This window comes from Pelobates fuscus, chromosome 6 (assembly GCF_036172605.1).
Source record: "Pelobates fuscus isolate aPelFus1 chromosome 6, aPelFus1.pri, whole genome shotgun sequence".
NCBI lineage: Eukaryota > Metazoa > Chordata > Amphibia > Anura > Pelobatidae > Pelobates > Pelobates fuscus.
In genome coordinates, this window is record NC_086322.1 from 7,748,262 (window position 1) to 7,764,908 (window position 16,647).

Below are 16,647 nucleotides of genomic sequence, written 5' to 3' on the forward strand. Positions count from 1 at the left end.
TGAACCACAAATTTCTCCTAAACCAACAAAGCCCTCATAAACAATTAAGAAATGTATGGACATTTTAAGTCTTCCCCAGCAATTTGACCAGAAACAGACTCAACTTTGACAACTGTCAATATGATTTATCACCATCGTACATAAACCTCAACTGTTAATTTACCCATACAATGAAAATGATATTGGAAAAACAGATCCTATTGAGGAAATTTAAAATCCTCACTTCAAAACGAAAACTTTGTTTCTATTTTGAGAACACAAACGCTGTCTGGCGCGTTAGTCTGGCAATTTTTTTCCTAAAACCCAACTAATGTTAGTCTGGCAATTTTTTTCCTAAAACCCAACTAATGTAATGGCTCGTTGGTCTAGGGGTATGATTCTCGCTGTGGGTGCGAGAGGTCCCGGGTTCAAATCCCGGACGAGCCCAAGCAATTGGTGTTTTTCTTTTGAAACACGTAGCTTCCAACTGTGTTTAATATAGTCAGCAAAAATCATTTGTAGCAAAACCCTTCAAGTGCTCCACAGAGAAGATGTTGGCATGCCACCATCAATATAAATATTTCCTGGTGCTTCTGATATCACCTTTCAAAGCTAACATCTTATATTAATACAAGTTTAGCTTTTACTTAGAATTGTATGAGAGAAATCATAAAAAATGTGTTGTTTTCATTATCAACCATTTAAAATCAATGGTTTATCGTAAGTCATTAATGCAAGTCCTAACTGCTCAGATGACGCTTTTAAGACTGCAAAGTCTTTCTTAAGACTGCAAAATCTTTGTTAACAACAAACAAAGTGGAAAAAAATATATGTTTTGACATACGGAATTCTATTTTTATTCATACTTAGACATGTGCAAATATGTGTTGGAGAGGGTAGGTTTGAATCAAATTCCTTCCAGTACACGCCTGAATGTATCGATGAATAAAACTGTAAAGGTAAATTCAAGGCAGTCGTTACGTTCGGCTGTGGATTCAAGTTATGGAACCAGGCCAACCTCCCCAAACATTATTTTGCACAAGACTATTTATAATTAATTTCTCCTCTGCACATCTTTACTTTATTTTCAACATGGTGATAGCATGCAGAATATGAGAAAGAAAGTTAAATCCTTCATGTGCTTTTCCAACATATATTTGAACCACAAATTTCTCCTAAACCAACAAAGCCCTCATAAACAATTAAGAAATGAATGGACATTTTAAGTCTTCCCCAGCAATTTGACCAGAAACAGACTCAACTTTGACAACTGTCAATATGATTTATCACCATCGTACATAAACCTCAACTGTTAATTTACCCATACAATGAAAATGATATTGGAAAAACAGATCCTATTGAGGAAATTTAAAATCCTCACTTCAAAACGAAAACTTTGTTTCTATTTTGAAAACACAAACGCTGTCTGGCGCGTTAGTCTGGCAATTTTTTTCCTAAAACCCAACTAATGTTAGTCTGGCAATTTTTTTCTTAAAACCCAACTAATGTAATGGATCGTTGGTCTAGGGGTATGATTCTCGCTTTGGGTGCGAGAGGTCCCGGGTTCAAATCCCGGACGAGCCCAAGCAATTGGTGTTTTTCTTTTGAAACACGTAGCTTCCAACTGTGTTTAATATAGTCAGCAAAAATCATTTGTAGCAAAACCCTTCAAGTGCTCCACAGACAAGATGTTGGCATGCCACCATCAATATATATATTTCCTGGTGCTTCTGATATCACCTTTCAAAGCTAACATCTTATATTAATACAAGTTTTGCTTTTACTTAGAATTGTATGAAAGAAATCATAAAAAATGTGTTGTTTTCATTATCAACCATTTAAAATCAATGGTTTATCGTAAGTCATTAATGCAAGTCCTAACTGCTCAGATGACGCTTTTAAGACTGCAAAGTCTTTCTTAAGACTGCAAAATCTTTGTTAACAACAAACAAAGGGGAAAAAAATATATGTTTTGACATACGGAATTCTATTTTTATTCATACTTAGACATGTGCAAATATGTGTTGGAGAGGGTAGGTTTGAATCAAATTCCTTCCAGTACACGCCTGAATGTATCGATGAATAAAACTGTGAAGGTAAATTCAAGGCAGTCGTTACGTTCGGCTGTGGATTCAAGTTATGGAACCAGGCCAACCTCCCCAAACATTATTTTGCACAAGACTATTTATAATTAATTTCTCCTCTGCACATCTTTACTTTATTTTCAACATGGTGATAGCATGCAGAATATGAGAAAGCAAGTTGAATCCTTCATGTGCTTTTCCAACATATATTTGAACCACAAATTTCTCCTAAACCAACAAAGCCCTCATAAACAATTAAGAAATGAATGGAAATTTTAAGTCTTCCCCAGCAATTTGACCAGAAACAGACTCAACTTTGACAACTGTCAATATGATTTATCATCATCGTACATAAACCTCAACTGTTAATTTACCCATACAATGAAAATGATATTGGAAAAACAGATCCTATTGAGGAAATTTAAAATCCTCACTTCAAAACGAAAACTTTGTTTCTATTTTGAGAACACAAACGCTGTCTGGCGCGTTAGTCTGGCAATTTTTTTCCTAAAACCCAACTAATGTAATGGCTCGTTGGTCTAGGGGTATGATTCTTGCTTTGGGTGCGAGAGGTCCCGGGTTCAAATCCCGGACGAGCCCAAGCAATTGGTGTTTTTCTTTTGAAACACGTAGCTTCCAACTGTGTTTAATATAGTCAGCAAAAATCATTTGTAGCAAAACCCTTCAAGTGCTCCACAGAGAAGATGTTGGCATGCCACCATCAATATATATATTTCCTGGTGCTTCTGATATCACCTTTCAAAGCTAACATCTTATATTAATACAAGTTTAGCTTTTACTTAGAATTGTATGAGAGAAATCATAAAAAATGTGTTGTTTTCATTATCAACCATTTAAAATCAATGGTTTATCGTAAGTCATTAATGCAAGTCCTAACTGCTCAGATGACGCTTTTAAGACTGCAAAGTCTTTCTTAAGACTGCAAAATCTTTGTTAACAACAAACAAAGTGGAAAAAAATATATGTTTTGACATACGGAATTCTATTTTTATTCATACTTAGACATGTGCAAATATGTGTTGGAGAGGGTAGGTTTGAATCAAATTCCTTCCAGTACACGCCTGAATGTATCGATGAATAAAACTGTAAAGGTAAATTCAAGGCAGTCGTTACGTTCGGCTGTGGATTCAAGTTATGGAACCAGGCCAACCTCCCCAAACATTATTTTGCACAAGACTATTTATAATTAATTTCTCCTCTGCACATCTTTACTTTATTTTCAACATGGTGATAGCATGCAGAATATGAGAAAGAAAGTTAAATCCTTCATGTGCTTTTCCAACATATATTTGAACCACAAATTTCTCCTAAACCAACAAAGCCCTCATAAACAATTAAGAAATGAATGGACATTTTAAGTCTTCCCCAGCAATTTGACCAGAAACAGACTCAACTTTGACAACTGTCAATATGATTTATCACCATCGTACATAAACCTCAACTGTTAATTTACCCATACAATGAAAATGATATTGGAAAAACAGATCCTATTGAGGAAATTTAAAATCCTCACTTCAAAACGAAAACTTTGTTTCTATTTTGAAAACACAAACGCTGTCTGGCGCGTTAGTCTGGCAATTTTTTTCCTAAAACCCAACTAATGTTAGTCTGGCAATTTTTTTCCTAAAACCCAACTAATGTAATGGATCGTTGGTCTAGGGGTATGATTCTCGCTTTGGGTGCGAGAGGTCCCGGGTTCAAATCCCGGACGAGCCCAAGCAATTGGTGTTTTTCTTTTGAAACACGTAGCTTCCAACTGTGTTTAATATAGTCAGCAAAAATCATTTGTAGCAAAACCCTTCAAGTGCTCCACAGACAAGATGTTGGCATGCCACCATCAATATATATATTTCCTGGTGCTTCTGATATCACCTTTCAAAGCTAACATCTTATATTAATACAAGTTTTGCTTTTACTTAGAATTGTATGAAAGAAATCATAAAAAATGTGTTGTTTTCATTATCAACCATTTAAAATCAATGGTTTATCGTAAGTCATTAATGCAAGTCCTAACTGCTCAGATGACGCTTTTAAGACTGCAAAGTCTTTCTTAAGACTGCAAAATCTTTGTTAACAACAAACAAAGGGGAAAAAAATATATGTTTTGACATACGGAATTCTATTTTTATTCATACTTAGACATGTGCAAATATGTGTTGGAGAGGGTAGGTTTGAATCAAATTCCTTCCAGTACACGCCTGAATGTATCGATGAATAAAACTGTGAAGGTAAATTCAAGGCAGTCGTTACGTTCGGCTGTGGATTCAAGTTATGGAACCAGGCCAACCTCCCCAAACATTATTTTGCACAAGACTATTTATAATTAATTTCTCCTCTGCACATCTTTACTTTATTTTCAATATGGTGATAGCATGCAGAATATGAGAAAGCAAGTTGAATCCTTCATGTGCTTTTCCAACATATATTTGAACCACAAATTTCTCCTAAACCAACAAAGCCCTCATAAACAATTAAGAAATGAATGGAAATTTTAAGTCTTCCCCAGCAATTTGACCAGAAACAGACTCAACTTTGACAACTGTCAATATGATTTATCATCATCGTACATAAACCTCAACTGTTAATTTACCCATACAATGAAAATGATATTGGAAAAACAGATCCTATTGAGGAAATTTAAAATCCTCACTTCAAAACGAAAACTTTGTTTCTATTTTGAGAACACAAACGCTGTCTGGCGCGTTAGTCTGGCAATTTTTTTCCTAAAACCCAACTAATGTAATGGCTCGTTGGTCTAGGGGTATGATTCTTGCTTTGGGTGCGAGAGGTCCCGGGTTCAAATCCCGGACGAGCCCAAGCAATTGGTGTTTTTCTTTTGAAACACGTAGCTTCCAACTGTGTTTAATATAGTCAGCAAAAATCATTTGTAGCAAAACCCTTCAAGTGCTCCACAGAGAAGATGTTGGCATGCCACCATCAATATATATATTTCCTGGTGCTTCTGATATCACCTTTCAAAGCTAACATCTTATATTAATACAAGTTTAGCTTTTACTTAGAATTGTATGAGAGAAATCATAAAAAATGTGTTGTTTTCATTATCAACCATTTAAAATCAATGGTTTATCGTAAGTCATTAATGCAAGTCCTAACTGCTCAGATGACGCTTTTAAGACTGCAAAGTCTTTCTTAAGACTGCAAAATCTTTGTTAACAACAAACAAAGTGGAAAAAAATATATGTTTTGACATACGGAATTCTATTTTTATTCATACTTAGACATGTGCAAATATGTGTTGGAGAGGGTAGGTTTGAATCAAATTCCTTCCAGTACACGCCTGAATGTATCGATGAATAAAACTGTAAAGGTAAATTCAAGGCAGTCGTTACGTTCGGCTGTGGATTCAAGTTATGGAACCAGGCCAACCTCCCCAAACATTATTTTGCACAAGACTATTTATAATTAATTTCTCCTCTGCACATCTTTACTTTATTTTCAACATGGTGATAGCATGCAGAATATGAGAAAGAAAGTTAAATCCTTCATGTGCTTTTCCAACATATATTTGAACCACAAATTTCTCCTAAACCAACAAAGCCCTCATAAACAATTAAGAAATGAATGGACATTTTAAGTCTTCCCCAGCAATTTGACCAGAAACAGACTCAACTTTGACAACTGTCAATATGATTTATCACCATCGTACATAAACCTCAACTGTTAATTTACCCATACAATGAAAATGATATTGGAAAAACAGATCCTATTGAGGAAATTTAAAATCCTCACTTCAAAACGAAAACTTTGTTTCTATTTTGAAAACACAAACGCTGTCTGGCGCGTTAGTCTGGCAATTTTTTTCCTAAAACCCAACTAATGTTAGTCTGGCAATTTTTTTCCTAAAACCCAACTAATGTAATGGCTCGTTGGTCTAGGGGTATGATTCTCGCTTTGGGTGCGAGAGGTCCCGGGTTCAAATCCCGGACGAGCCCAAGCAATTGGTGTTTTTCTTTTGAAACACGTAGCTTCCAACTGTGTTTAATATAGTCAGCAAAAATCATTTGTAGCAAAACCCTTCAAGTGCTCCACAGACAAGATGTTGGCATGCCACCATCAATATATATATTTCCTGGTGCTTCTGATATCACCTTTCAAAGCTAACATCTTATATTAATACAAGTTTTGCTTTTACTTAGAATTGTATGAAAGAAATCATAAAAAATGTGTTGTTTTCATTATCAACCATTTAAAATCAATGGTTTATCGTAAGTCATTAATGCAAGTCCTAACTGCTCAGATGACGCTTTTAAGACTGCAAAGTCTTTCTTAAGACTGCAAAATCTTTGTTAACAACAAACAAAGGGGAAAAAAATATATGTTTTGACATACGGAATTCTATTTTTATTCATACTTAGACATGTGCAAATATGTGTTGGAGAGGGTAGGTTTGAATCAAATTCCTTCCAGTACACGCCTGAATGTATCGATGAATAAAACTGTGAAGGTAAATTCAAGGCAGTCGTTAGGTTCGGCTGTGGATTCAAGTTATGGAACCAGGCCAACCTCCCCAAACATTATTTTGCACAAGACTATTTATAATTAATTTCTCCTCTGCACATCTTTACTTTATTTTCAACATGGTGATAGCATGCAGAATATGAGAAAGCAAGTTGAATCCTTCATGTGCTTTTCCAACATATATTTGAACCACAAATTTCTCCTAAACCAACAAAGCCCTCATAAACAATTAAGAAATGAATGGAAATTTTAAGTCTTCCCCAGCAATTTGACCAGAAACAGACTCAACTTTGACAACTGTCAATATGATTTATCACCATCGTACATAAACCTCAACTGTTAATTTACCCATACAATGAAAATGATATTGGAAAAACAGATCCTATTGAGGAAATTTAAAATCCTCACTTCAAAACGAAAACTTTGTTTCTATTTTGAGAACACAAACGCTGTCTGGCGCGTTAGTCTGGCAATTTTTTTCCTAAAACCCAACTAATGTAATGGCTCGTTGGTCTAGGGGTATGATTCATGCTTTGGGTGCGAGAGGTCCCGGGTTCAAATCCCGGACGAGCCCAAGCAATTGGTGTTTTTTTTTGAAACACGTAGCTTCCAACTGTGTTTAATATAGTCAGCAAAAATCATTTGTAGCAAAACCCTTCAAGTGCTCCACAGAGAAGATGTTGGCATGCCACCATCAATATATATATTTCCTGGTGCTTCTGATATCACCTTTCAAAGCTAACATCTTATATTAATACAAGTTTAGCTTTTACTTAGAATTGTATGAGAGAAATCATAAAAAATGTGTTGTTTTCATTATCAACCATTTAAAATCAATGGTTTATCGTAAGTCATTAATGCAAGTCCTAACTGCTCAGATGACGCTTTTAAGACTGCAAAGTCTTTCTTAAGACTTCAAAATCTTTGTTAACAACAAACAAAGGGGAAAAAATATATGTTTTGACATACGGAATTCTATTTTTATTCATACTTAGACATGTGCAAATATGTGTTGGAGAGGGTAGGTTTGAATCAAATTCCTTCCAGTACACGCCTGAATGTATCGATGAATAAAACTGTAAAGGTAAATTCAAGGCAGTCGTTACGTTCGGCTGTGGATTCAAGTTATGGAACCAGGCCAACCTCCCCAAACATTATTTTGCACAAGACTATTTATAATTAATTTCTCCTCTGCACATCTTTACTTTATTTTCAACATGGTGATAGCATGCAGAATATGAGAAAGAAAGTTAAATCCTTCATGTGCTTTTCCAACATATATTTGAACCACAAATTTCTCCTAAACCAACAAAGCCCTCATAAACAATTAAGAAATGAATGGACATTTTAAGTCTTCCCCAGCAATTTGACCAGAAACAGACTCAACTTTGACAACTGTCAATATGATTTATCACCATCGTACATAAACCTCAACTGTTAATTTACCCATACAATGAAAATGATATTGGAAAAACAGATCCTATTGAGGAAATTTAAAATCCTCACTTCAAAACGAAAACTTTGTTTCTATTTTGAGAACACAAACGCTGTCTGGCGCGTTAGTCTGGCAATTTTTTTCCTAAAACCTAACTAATGTAATGGCTCGTTGGTCTAGGGGTATGATTCTCGCTTTGGGTGCGAGAGGTCCCGGGTTCAAATCCCGGACGAGCCCAAGCAATTGCTACTTTTTTTTGAAACACGTAGCTTCCAACTGTGTTTAATATAGTCAGCAAAAATCATTTGTAGCAAAACCCTTCAAGTGCTCCACAGAGAAGATGTTGGCATGCCACCATCAATATATATATTTCCTGGTGCTTCTGATATCACCTTTCAAAGCTAACATCTTATATTAATACAAGTTTAGCTTTTACTTAGAATTGTATGAGAGAAATCATAAAAAATGTGTTGTTTTCATTATCAACCATTTAAAATCAATGGTTTATCGTAAGTCATTAATGCAAGTCCTAACTGCTCAGATGACGCATTTAAGACTGCAAAGTCTTTCTTAAGACTGCAAAATCTTTGTTAACAACAAACAAAAGGGAAAAAAATATATGTTTTGACATACGGAATTCTATTTTTATTCATACTTAGACATGTGCAAATATGTGTTGGAGAGGGTAGGTTTGAATCAAATTCCTTCCAGTACACGCCTGAATGTATCGATGAATAAAACTGTAAAGGTAAATTCAAGGCAGTCGTTACGTTCGGCTGTGGATTCAAGTTATGGAACCAGGCCAACCTCCCCAAACATTATTTTGCACAAGACTATTTATAATTAATTTCTCCTCTGCACATCTTTACTTTATTTTCAACATGGTGATAGCATGCAGAATATGAGAAAGAAAGTTAAATCCTTCATGTGCTTTTCCAACATATATTTGAACCACAAATTTCTCCTAAACCAACAAAGCCCTCATAAACAATTAAGAAATGAATGGACATTTTAAGTCTTCCCCAGCAATTTGACCAGAAACAGACTCAACTTTGACAACTGTCAATATGATTTATCACCATCGTACATAAACCTCAACTGTTAATTTACCCATACAATGAAAATGATATTGGAAAAACAGATCCTATTGAGGAAATTTAAAATCCTCACTTCAAAACGAAAACTTTGTTTCTATTTTGAGAACACAAACGCTGTCTGGCGCGTTAGTCTGGCAATTTTTTTCCTAAAACCCAACTAATGTTAGTCTGGCAATTTTTTTCCTAAAACCCGACTAATGTAATGGCTCGTTGGTCTAGGGGTATGATTCTCGCTGTGGGTGCGAGAGGTCCCGGGTTCAAATCCCGGACGAGCCCAAGCAATTGGTGTTTTTCTTTTGAAACACGTAGCTTCCAACTGTGTTTAATATAGTCAGCAAAAATCATTTGTAGCAAAACCCTTCAAGTGCTCCACAGAGAAGATGTTGGCATGCCACCATCAATATAAATATTTCCTGGTGCTTCTGATATCACCTTTCAAAGCTAACATCTTATATTAATACAAGTTTAGCTTTTACTTAGAATTGTATGAGAGAAATCATAAAAAATGTGTTGTTTTCATTATCAACCATTTAAAATCAATGGTTTATCGTAAGTCATTAATGCAAGTCCTAACTGCTCAGATGACGCTTTTAAGACTGCAAAGTCTTTCTTAAGACTGCAAAATCTTTGTTAACAACAAACAAAGTGGAAAAAAATATATGTTTTGACATACGGAATTCTATTTTTATTCATACTTAGACATGTGCAAATATGTGTTGGAGAGGGTAGGTTTGAATCAAATTCCTTCCAGTACACGCCTGAATGTATCGATGAATAAAACTGTAAAGGTAAATTCAAGGCAGTCGTTACGTTCGGCTGTGGATTCAAGTTATGGAACCAGGCCAACCTCCCCAAACATTATTTTGCACAAGACTATTTATAATTAATTTCTCCTCTGCACATCTTTACTTTATTTTCAACATGGTGATAGCATGCAGAATATGAGAAAGAAAGTTAAATCCTTCATGTGCTTTTCCAACATATATTTGAACCACAAATTTCTCCTAAACCAACAAAGCCCTCATAAACAATTAAGAAATGAATGGAAATTTTAAGTCTTCCCCAGCAATTTGACCAGAAACAGACTCAACTTTGACAACTGTCAATATGATTTATCACCATCGTACATAAACCTCAACTGTTAATTTACCCATACAATGAAAATGATATTGGAAAAACAGATCCTATTGAGGAAATTTAAAATCCTCACTTCAAAACGAAAACTTTGTTTCTATTTTGAGAACACAAACGCTGTCTGGCATGTTAGTTTGGCAATTTTTTTCCTAAAACCCAACTAATGTAATGGCTCGTTGGTCTAGGGGTATGATTCTCGCTTTGGGTGCGAGAGGTCCCGGGTTCAAATCCCGGACGAGCCCATGCAATTGGTGTTTTTATTTTGAAACACGTAGCTTCCAACTGTGTTTAATATAGTCAGCAAAAATCATTTGTAGCAAAACCCTTCAAGTGCTCCACAGAGAAGATGTTGGCATGCCACCATCAATATATATATTTCCTGGTGCTTCTGATATCACCTTTCAAAGCTAACATCTTATATTAATACAAGTTTAGCTTTTACTTAGAATTGTATGAGAGAAATCATAAAAAATGTGTTGTTTTCATTATCAACCATTTAAAATCAATGGTTTATCGTAAGTCATTAATGCAAGTCCTAACTGCTCAGATGACGCTTTTAAGACTGCAAAGTCTTTCTTAAGACTTCAAAATCTTTGTTAACAACAAACAAAGGGGAAAAAATATATGTTTTGACATACGGAATTCTATTTTTATTCATACTTAGACATGTGCAAATATGTGTTGGAGAGGGTAGGTTTGAATCAAATTCCTTCCAGTACACGCCTGAATGTATCGATGAATAAAACTGTAAAGGTAAATTCAAGGCAGTCGTTACGTTCGGCTGTGGATTCAAGTTATGGAACCAGGCCAACCTCCCCAAACATTATTTTGCACAAGACTATTTATAATTAATTTCTCCTCTGCACATCTTTACTTTATTTTCAACATGGTGATAGCATGCAGAATATGAGAAAGAAAGTTAAATCCTTCATGTGCTTTTCCAACATATATTTGAACCACAAATTTCTCCTAAACCAACAAAGCCCTCATAAACAATTAAGAAATGAATGGACATTTTAAGTCTTCCCCAGCAATTTGACCAGAAACAGACTCAACTTTGACAACTGTCAATATGATTTATCACCATCGTACATAAACCTCAACTGTTAATTTACTCATACAATGAAAATGATATTGGAAAAACAGATCCTATTGAGGAAATTTAAAATCCTCACTTCAAAACGAAAACTTTGTTTCTATTTTGAGAACACAAACGCTGTCTGGCGCGTTAGTCTGGCAATTTTTTTCCTAAAACCCAACTAATGTAATGGCTCGTTGGTCTAGGGGTATGATTCTCGCTTTGGGTGCGAGAGGTCCCGGGTTCAAATCCCGGACGAGCCCAAGCAATTGGTGTTTTTCTTTTGAAACACGTAGCTTCCAACTGTGTTTAATATAGTCAGCAAAAATCATTTGTAGCAAAACCCTTCAAGTGCTCCACAGAGAAGATGTTGGCATGCCACCATCAATATATATATTTCCTGGTGCTTCTGATATCACCTTTCAAAGCTAACATCTTATATTAATACAAGTTTAGCTTTTACTTAGAATTGTATGAGAGAAATCATAAAAAATGTGTTGTTTTCATTATCAACAATTTAAAATCAATGGTTTATCGTAAGTCATTAATGCAAGTCCTAACTGCTCAGATGACGCTTTTAAGACTGCAAAGTCTTTCTTAAGACTGCAAAATCTTTGTTAACAACAAAGAAAGGGGAAAAAATATATGTTTTGACATACGGAATTCTATTTTTATTCATACTTAGACATGTGCAAATATGTGTTGGAGAGGGTAGGTTTGAATCAAATTCCTTCCAGTACACGCCTGAATGTATCGATGAATAAAACTGTAAAGGTAAATTCAAGGCAGTCGTTACGTTCGGCTGTGGATTCAAGTTATGGAACCAGGCCAACCTCCCCAAACATTATTTTGCACAAGACTATTTATAATTAATTTCTCCTCTGCACATCTTTACTTTATTTTCAACATGGTGATAGCATGCAGAATATGAGAAAGAAAGTTAAATCCTTCATGTGCTTTTCCAACATATATTTGAACCACAAATTTCTCCTAAACCAACAAAGCCCTCATAAACAATTAAGAAATGAATGGACATTTTAAGTCTTCCCCAGCAATTTGACCAGAAACAGACTCAACTTTGACAACTGTCAATATGATTTATCACCATCGTACATAAACCTCAACTGTTAATTTACCCATACAATGAAAATGATATTGGAAAAACAGATCCTATTGAGGAAATTTAAAATCCTCACTTCAAAACGAAAACTTTGTTTCTATTTTGAGAACACAAACGCTGTCTGGCGCGTTAGTCTGGCAATTTTTTTCCTAAAACCTAACTAATGTAATGGCTCGTTGGTCTAGGGGTATGATTCTCGCTTTGGGTGCGAGAGGTCCTGGGTTCAAATCCCGGACGAGCCCAAGCAATTGCTACTTTTTTTTGAAACACGTAGCTTCCAACTGTGTTTAATATAGTCAGCAAAAATCATTTGTAGCAAAACCCTTCAAGTGCTCCACAGAGAAGATGTTGGCATGCCACCATCAATATATATATTTCCTGGTGCTTCTGATATCACCTTTCAAAGCTAACATCTTATATTAATACAAGTTTAGCTTTTACTTAGAATTGTATGAGAGAAATCATAAAAAATGTGTTGTTTTCATTATCAACCATTTAAAATCAATGGTTTATCGTAAGTCATTAATGCAAGTCCTAACTGCTCAGATGACGCTTTTAAGACTGCAAAGTCTTTCTTAAGACTGCAAAATCTTTGTTAACAACAAACAAAGTGGAAAAAAATATATGTTTTGACATACGGAATTCTATTTTTATTCATACTTAGACATGTGCAAATATGTGTTGGAGAGGGTAGGTTTGAATCAAATTCCTTCCAGTACACGCCTGAATGTATCGATGAATAAAACTGTAAAGGTAAATTCAAGGCAGTCGTTACGTTCGGCTGTGGATTCAAGTTATGGAACCAGGCCAACCTCCCCAAACATTATTTTGCACAAGACTATTTATAATTAATTTCTCCTCTGCACATCTTTACTTTATTTTCAACATGGTGATAGCATGCAGAATATGAGAAAGAAAGTTAAATCCTTCATGTGCTTTTCCAACATATATTTGAACCACAAATTTCTCCTAAACCAACAAAGCCCTCATAAACAATTAAGAAATGAATGGAAATTTTAAGTCTTCCCCAGCAATTTGACCAGAAACAGACTCAACTTTGACAACTGTCAATATGATTTATCACCATCGTACATAAACCTCAACTGTTAATTTACCCATACAATGAAAATGATATTGGAAAAACAGATCCTATTGAGGAAATGTAAAATCCTCACTTCAAAACGAAAACTTTGTTTCTATTTTGAGAACACAAACGCTGTCTGGCGCGTTAGTCTGGCAATTTTTTTCCTAAAACCCAACTAATGTAATGGCTCGTTGGTCTAGGGGTATGATTCTCGCTTTGGGTGCGAGAGGTCCCGGGTTTAAATCCCGGACAAGCCCAAGCAATTGTTGTTTTTCTTTTGAAACACGTAGCTTCCAACTGTGTTTAATATAGTCAGCAAAAATCATTTGTAGCAAAACCCTTCAAGTGCTCCACAGAGAAGATGTTGGCATGCCACCATCAATATATATATTTCCTGGTGCTTCTGATATCACCTTTCAAAGCTAACATCTTATATTAATACAAGTTTAGCTTTTACTTAGAATTGTATGAGAGAAATCATAAAAAATGTGTTGTTTTCATTATCAACCATTTAAAATCAATGGTTTATCGTAAGTCATTAATGCAAGTCCTAACTGCTCAGATGACGCTTTTAAGACTGCAAAGTCTTTCTTAAGACTGCAAAATCTTTGTTAACAACAAAGAAAGGGGAAAAAATATATGTTTTGACATACGGAATTCTATTTTTATTCATACTTAGACATGTGCAAATATGTGTTGGAGAGGGTAGGTTTGAATCAAATTCCTTCCAGTACACGCCTGAATGTATCGATGAATAAAACTGTAAAGGTAAATTCAAGGCAGTCGTTACGTTCGGCTGTGGATTCAAGTTATGGAACCAGGCCAACCTCCCCAAACATTATTTTGCACAAGACTATTTATAATTAATTTCTCCTCTGCACATCTTTACTTTATTTTCAACATGGTGATAGCATGCAGAATATGAGAAAGAAAGTTAAATCCTTCATGTGCTTTTCCAACATATATTTGAACCACAAATTTCTCCTAAACCAACAAAGCCCTCATAAACAATTAAGAAATGAATGGACATTTTAAGTCTTCCCCAGCAATTTGACCAGAAACAGACTCAACTTTGACAACTGTCAATATGATTTATCACCATCGTACATAAACCTCAACTGTTAATTTACCCATACAATGAAAATGATATTGGAAAAACAGATCCTATTGAGGAAATTTAAAATCCTCACTTCAAAACGAAAACTTTGTTTCTATTTTGAGAACACAAACGCTGTCTGGCGCGTTAGTCTGGCAATTTTTTTCCTAAAACCTAACTAATGTAATGGCTCGTTGGTCTAGGGGTATGATTCTCGCTTTGGGTGCGAGAGGTCCCGGGTTCAAATCCCGGACGAGCCCAAGCAATTGCTACTTTTTTTTGAAACACGTAGCTTCCAACTGTGTTTAATATAGTCAGCAAAAATCATTTGTAGCAAAACCCTTCAAGTGCTCCACAGAGAAGATGTTGGCATGCCACCATCAATATATATATTTCCTGGTGCTTCTGATATCACCTTTCAAAGCTAACATCTTATATTAATACAAGTTTAGCTTTTACTTAGAATTGTATGAGAGAAATCATAAAAAATGTGTTGTTTTCATTATCAACCATTTAAAATCAATGGTTTATCGTAAGTCATTAATGCAAGTCCTAACTGCTCAGATGACGCTTTTAAGACTGCAAAGTCTTTCTTAAGACTGCAAAATCTTTGTTAACAACAAACAAAGTGGAAAAAAATATATGTTTTGACATACGGAATTCTATTTTTATTCATACTTAGACATGTGCAAATATGTGTTGGAGAGGGTAGGTTTGAATCAAATTCCTTCCAGTACACGCCTGAATGTATCGATGAATAAAACTGTAAAGGTAAATTCAAGGCAGTCGTTACGTTCGGCTGTGGATTCAAGTTATGGAACCAGGCCAACCTCCCCAAACATTATTTTGCACAAGACTATTTATAATTAATTTCTCCTCTGCACATCTTTACTTTATTTTCAACATGGTGATAGCATGCAGAATATGAGAAAGAAAGTTAAATCCTTCATGTGCTTTTCCAACATATATTTGAACCACAAATTTCTCCTAAACCAACAAAGCCCTCATAAACAATTAAGAAATGAATGGACATTTTAAGTCTTCCCCAGCAATTTGACCAGAAACAGACTCAACTTTGACAACTGTCAATATGATTTATCACCATCGTACATAAACCTCAACTGTTAATTTACCCATACAATGAAAATGATATTGGAAAAACAGATCCTATTGAGGAAATTTAAAATCCTCACTTCAAAACGAAAACTTTGTTTCTATTTTGAGAACACAAACGCTGTCTGGCATGTTAGTTTGGCAATTTTTTTCCTAAAACCCAACTAATGTAATGGCTCGTTGGTCTAGGGGTATGATTCTCGCTTTGGGTGCGAGAGGTCCCGGGTTCAAATCCCGGACGAGCCCAAGCAATTGGTGTTTTTCTTTTGAAACACGTAGCTTCCAACTGTGTTTAATATAGTCAGCAAAAATCATTTGTAGCAAAACCCTTCAAGTGCTCCACAGAGAAGATGTTGGCATGCCACCATCAATATATATATTTCCTGGTGCTTCTGATATCACCTTTCAAAGCTAACATCTTATATTAATACAAGTTTAGCTTTTACTTAGAATTGTATGAGAGAAATCATAAAAAATGTGTTGTTTTCATTATCAACCATTTAAAATCAATGGTTTATCGTAAGTCATTAATGCAAGTCCTAACTGCTCAGATGACGCTTTTAAGACTGCAAAATCTTTGTTAACAACAAACAAAGGGGAAAATAATATATGTTTTGACATACGGAATTCTATTTTTATTCATACTTAGACATGTGCAAATATGTGTTGGAGAGGGTAGGTTTGAATCAAATTCCTTCCAGTACACGCCTGAATGTATCGATGAATAAAACTGTAAAGGTAAATTCAAGGCAGTCGTTACGTTCGGCTGTGGATTCAAGTTATGGAACCAGGCCAACCTCCCCAAACATTATTTTGCACAAGACTATTTATAATTAATTTCTCCTCTGCACATCTTTACTTTATTTTCAACATGGTGATAGCATGCAGAATATGAGAAAGAAAGTTAAATCCTTCATGTGCTTTTCC

General features: G+C 35.1%; 6 non-coding genes across 6 annotated transcripts; all 6 read left to right on the top strand.

The window, feature by feature from the left end:
* Nucleotides 1–5,965: 5,965 nt before the first annotated feature.
* On the top strand, nt 5,966–6,037 carry TRNAP-UGG (transfer RNA proline (anticodon UGG)). The gene has a single exon. It is a non-coding gene; the product is annotated as a tRNA-Pro (tRNA).
* Nucleotides 6,038–8,163: 2,126 nt separating this feature from the next.
* On the top strand, nt 8,164–8,235 carry TRNAP-UGG (transfer RNA proline (anticodon UGG)). The gene has a single exon. It is a non-coding gene; the product is annotated as a tRNA-Pro (tRNA).
* A 2,164-nt stretch (nt 8,236–10,399) lies between these two features.
* Nucleotides 10,400–10,471, top strand: TRNAP-UGG (transfer RNA proline (anticodon UGG)). The gene has a single exon. It is a non-coding gene; the product is annotated as a tRNA-Pro (tRNA).
* A 1,027-nt stretch (nt 10,472–11,498) lies between these two features.
* TRNAP-UGG (transfer RNA proline (anticodon UGG)) lies at nt 11,499–11,570 on the top strand. Its single transcript has one exon. It is a non-coding gene; the product is annotated as a tRNA-Pro (tRNA).
* Nucleotides 11,571–14,795: 3,225 nt separating this feature from the next.
* TRNAP-UGG (transfer RNA proline (anticodon UGG)) lies at nt 14,796–14,867 on the top strand. Its single transcript has one exon. It is a non-coding gene; the product is annotated as a tRNA-Pro (tRNA).
* Nucleotides 14,868–15,894: 1,027 nt separating this feature from the next.
* TRNAP-UGG (transfer RNA proline (anticodon UGG)) lies at nt 15,895–15,966 on the top strand. The gene has a single exon. It is a non-coding gene; the product is annotated as a tRNA-Pro (tRNA).
* The last annotated feature ends 681 nt before the right edge of the window (nt 15,967–16,647 follow it).